The sequence below is a fragment of the Schistocerca americana genome, unplaced genomic scaffold, assembly GCF_021461395.2.
Source record: "Schistocerca americana isolate TAMUIC-IGC-003095 unplaced genomic scaffold, iqSchAmer2.1 HiC_scaffold_97, whole genome shotgun sequence".
Lineage (NCBI taxonomy): Eukaryota > Metazoa > Arthropoda > Insecta > Orthoptera > Acrididae > Schistocerca > Schistocerca americana.
Genome location: NW_025726752.1, coordinates 305,001 through 310,000, shown reverse-complemented (window position 1 = coordinate 310,000; position 5,000 = coordinate 305,001). Strand labels below are relative to the sequence as shown.

The window sequence follows — 5,000 nt, the reverse complement described above, 5'->3', positions numbered from 1 at the left end:
GGGTCGTGTCCGGTTGCCTTTCCACTCGCCGAGGGGTGGGGCCGTTCCGGTGTGCGGTGGGCCGCACTTCTCCCCTAGTAGGACGTCGCGACCCGCTGGGTGCCGGCCTACGGCCCGGGTGCGCAGCCTGTCCTTCCGCGGGCCTCGGTTCGCGTCTGTTGGGCAGAGCCCCGGTGTCCTGGCTGGCTGCCCGGCGGTATATCTGGAGGAGTCGATTCGCCCCTTTGGGCGCTCGGGCTCCCGGCAAGCGCGCGCGGTTCTTCCCGGATGACGGACCTACCTGGCCCGGCCCCGGACCCGCGCCGCTGTTGGCTCGGGATGCTCTCGGGCGGAATAATCGCTCCCGTCAGCGGCGCTTCAGCTTTGGACAATTTCACGACCCGTCTTGAAACACGGACCAAGGAGTCTAACATGTGCGCGAGTCATTGGGCTGTACGAAACCTAAAGGCGTAATGAAAGTGAAGGTCTCGCCTTGCGCGGGCCGAGGGAGGATGGGGCTTCCCCGCCCTTCACGGGGCGGCGGCCTCCGCACTCCCGGGGCGTCTCGTCCTCATTGCGAGGTGAGGCGCACCTAGAACGTACACGTTGGGACCCGAAAGATGGTGAACTATGCCTGGCCAGGACGAAGTCAGGGGAAACCCTGATGGAGGTCCGTAGCGATTCTGACGTGCAAATCGATCGTCGGAGCTGGGTATAGGGGCGAAAGACTAATCGAACCATCTAGTAGCTGGTTCCCTCCGAAGTTTCCCTCAGGATAGCTGGTGCTCGTACGAGTCTCATCCGGTAAAGCGAATGATTAGAGGCCTTGGGGCCGAAACGACCTCAACCTATTCTCAAACTTTAAATGGGTGAGATCTCCGGCTTGCTTGATATGCTGAAGCCGCGAGCAAACGACTCGGATCGGAGTGCCAAGTGGGCCACTTTTGGTAAGCAGAACTGGCGCTGTGGGATGAACCAAACGCCGAGTTAAGGCGCCCGAATCGACGCTCATGGGAAACCATGAAAGGCGTTGGTTGCTTAAGACAGCAGGACGGTGGCCATGGAAGTCGGAATCCGCTAAGGAGTGTGTAACAACTCACCTGCCGAAGCAACTAGCCCTGAAAATGGATGGCGCTGAAGCGTCGTGCCTATACTCGGCCGTCAGTCTGGCAGTCATGGCCGGTCCTTGCGGCCGGCCGCGAAGCCCTGACGAGTAGGAGGGTCGCGGCGGTGGGCGCAGAAGGGTCTGGGCGTGAGCCTGCCTGGAGCCGCCGTCGGTGCAGATCTTGGTGGTAGTAGCAAATACTCCAGCGAGGCCCTGGAGGGCTGACGCGGAGAAGGGTTTCGTGTGAACAGCCGTTGCACACGAGTCAGTCGATCCTAAGCCCTAGGAGAAATCCGATGTTGATGGGGGCCGTCATAGCATGATGCACTTTGTGCTGGCCCCCGTTGGGCGAAAGGGAATCCGGTTCCTATTCCGGAACCCGGCAGCGGAACCGATACAAGTCGGGCCCCTCTTTTAGAGATGCTCGTCGGGGTAACCCAAAAGGACCCGGAGACGCCGTCGGGAGATCGGGGAAGAGTTTTCTTTTCTGCATGAGCGTTCGAGTTCCCTGGAATCCTCTAGCAGGGAGATAGGGTTTGGAACGCGAAGAGCACCGCAGTTGCGGCGGTGTCCCGATCTTCCCCTCGGACCTTGAAAATCCGGGAGAGGGCCACGTGGAGGTGTCGCGCCGGTTCGTACCCATATCCGCAGCAGGTCTCCAAGGTGAAGAGCCTCTAGTCGATAGAATAATGTAGGTAAGGGAAGTCGGCAAATTGGATCCGTAACTTCGGGATAAGGATTGGCTCTGAGGATCGGGGCGTGTCGGGCTTGGTCGGGAAGTGGGTCAGCGCTAACGTGCCGGGCCTGGGCGAGGTGAGTGCCGTAGGGGTGCCGGTAAGTGCGGGCGTTTAGCGCGGGCGTGGTCTGCTCTCGCCGTTGGTTGGCCTCGTGCTGGCCGGCGGTGCAGGATGCGCGCGCCTGCGCGGCGTTCGCGCCCCGGTGCTTCAACCTGCGTGCAGGATCCGAGCTCGGTCCCGTGCCTTGGCCTCCCACGGATCTTCCTTGCTGCGAGGCCGCGTCCGCCTTAGCGTGCTCCTCCGGGGGCGCGCGGGTGCGCGGATTCTCTTCGGCCGCCATTCAACGATCAACTCAGAACTGGCACGGACTGGGGGAATCCGACTGTCTAATTAAAACAAAGCATTGCGATGGCCCTAGCGGGTGTTGACGCAATGTGATTTCTGCCCAGTGCTCTGAATGTCAACGTGAAGAAATTCAAGCAAGCGCGGGTAAACGGCGGGAGTAACTATGACTCTCTTAAGGTGGCCAAGTGGCGGCGGTGTGGCTGCATCCGGACTTGGCTTTTCGAAGTGCGGTCTTGATGTAGTCGTGCTGCTGCTGCGAGGTGCCTTCCTTGGGTTATAGTTACAGGGAGAGTGATGCGCAATACATGGGCCTAGCCCTCTTAGCCTCTCCTCTCCTGCGGTCTTCTCCCCTTCTCGTGGGCCCGCTGATTTTAGCAGAGTGGAAGACCGCACCAGGGGCTTGGGGGGGTTACCAGCCCCCCCTCGCACTATCCCTTTTTTAGTTGGGGGCAGTAACCAGAGAAAAAGTGGTGGCCCTTCCGCTGAAGGTGCCACCCCAACTCCCCCAGCACCTAGCCGGCCAACCGGCCGTGCCGAAAATCTTGTAACTGTTGCAGCTGTATACGCCTGTAGTGAGTGCCACCGCAGCTTCACCACCAAAAACGGTCTCGGGGTCCATCGCCGCCGCCAACACCTTGCGGCCGCCAACGCGGAGATCGTTACGGAGAGGCATCGCGCGAGGTGGATGGAGGAAGAAGTCCTGTCGCTCGCCAAGGCAGAGGCCGAACTGTTCCTCGAGAGGGACGCCCGGTTCTTCTTTGTAAATCAAGAGCTCATCAGGATGTTCCCCGACCGAACGCTTGAGGCAATCAAGTGCCGACGGCGGCAAGCTGCCCACAAGCAGCTTGTCCGCCAATTCATGGAGGCGCTTGAGATCGGTCGGGGGGAAGAGCCGGCGTCCCGCCGGGGAGCGGCGGGCCCGCTGCCTGACGCGGGCGAGGCCGCTGCGCCGCCCGTCGACGCAGCCGAGGACTTCGCGGCCGACACCACCGGGCCGCCGCCGGAGGGGCCGACTGACGCCGCCATCTGGGAGCATCTGGCGGGGCTACCCGCTTCCGCCCAGCGTTTCTCTGCCCTGGATCGTGTCATCGGTCTGGGGCGGGGCACGCCGCCCGATGTCATCCTGGGCATGCTCCCGGATGCCCTTGCGTCGGTCGGGTCCAGAGGGGAGAGATCGATCACCAGGACACAGCGGCCGCGCCAACCATCGAAGCGGCCGCCTGCCGCGCCGCCGACGCAGAAGCGCAAGCGGCGCCGCTGGGAGTACGCGAGAACGCAGGATGCCTTCCGACGGTCGCGTGCGCGTTGCGTGCGCGGCCTCTTGGATGGCACCCTGCTCCAGCCGCCACCTGCCATCCCTGGTCTGCTGGACTTCTGGGCGGACCTCTTCACCAAGAAGCCCATCTCCACCGCGGGCTTCATTCGTGACCGCCTCCTCCCGCACTCAGAGCCTGTCGCTCTCGAGTGCATATGGGGGCCGGTCACACGTGAGGAGGTCGCCGCCGCGTTGCCGCCCAGGGGATCAGCAGCCGGGCCGGACGGCCTTACCCCAGCGGAGTTGCGGCGCCTGCCGCACGAAGTCCTGGTGAAAGTGATGAATCTCTTCCTTCTGGCCCGCGCCCTTCCGGAACGCCTGCTTCGCGCGCGGACGTCCCTTCTCCCGAAAACGGCTGCACCAACATCCCCCGCTGACTTTCGCCCCATTACGGTCTGCTCGGTGTTGGCGCGGACCTTTCACAAGGTTCTCGCGTCACGCCTGATGCGCGCTTGTGCTGTGGACGAACGTCAGCGGGCATTCATCCCTCGGGATGGGATGTTGGAAAATACCTTCATCTTGGACACTGCTCTCACCGACGCAGTTCGCTCCTGCCGCTCTGTCTTTGTGGCATCGATCGACGTATCTAAGGCATTCGATTCGGTAGATCATGCTGCCCTTCGCCCCGTGCTGAAGGCGCATGGCCTGCCGGATTGCTTTGTCGAGTATGTCGAGCGGTGCTACGAGGGCAGCACGACAGTGATAGCGGACGGCGCCGGCGTGGGCGTGTCTGTGCAGCCAGCACGGGGCGTTCGCCAGGGCGATCCCCTCTCCCCCCTCCTGTTCAACTTTGCGGTGGACTACGTTTTAGGCCAACTGCCCTCCCACATCGGAGCTCGGATCCTCGGTCGCAGAGTCAACGCTGCGGCCTTTGCAGATGACGTCTTGCTGTTTGCAGCGACCCCGAGGGGCTTGCAGTCCCTCATCGACGCAGCTACCGCAGCCCTCGCCCACCTGGGGCTGCAGATCAACGCCCGGAAGTGTTTCACCCTCGCCTTAGTCGCGTCAGGGCGCGAGAAGAAGGTGAAGGTGGACAGCAATGTCACCTTCACAGCAGGCAATACCACCATGCCTGCCCTGCGTGTGGGTGAAACCTTCCGGTACCTGGGGCTGCAATTTTCCACGGCGGGTCGCTGTGTCTTCAATCCACGTAGCCACCTGGTGGAGCAGCTTGACGTCATCTCCCGAGCTCCGCTGAAGCCGCAACAGCGCCTCCACGCTCTCACCAACGTACTTCTCCCTGGCCTGTACCACGGGCTGGCCCTCAGCCGCACCCGGGTGGGTGCATTGAAGTCGGCCGACGTTACCATCCGGGCCGCCGTCAGGAGATGGTTCCGCCTTCCGGCGGACACCCCCCTGGGATACTTCCACGCTCCTGTTGCCCAGGGGGGCCTCGGCATTCCATCTTGCCGATGGATGGGTCCGACCCTCCGTCGGTCCCGTCTCCTGGCGCTGAAGAAGATAGGGCCAGCCTGCGACGGTGCAGGCATGGATGAGGTACAGCGTGAGATCGAGGTGC

The 5,000-nt window shown here is 62.7% G+C and overlaps 1 pseudogene; it reads left to right on the top strand.

The window, feature by feature from the left end:
* Positions 1–5,000, top strand: part of LOC124593094 — a 7,960-nt pseudogene that overhangs the window by 541 nt on the left and 2,419 nt on the right.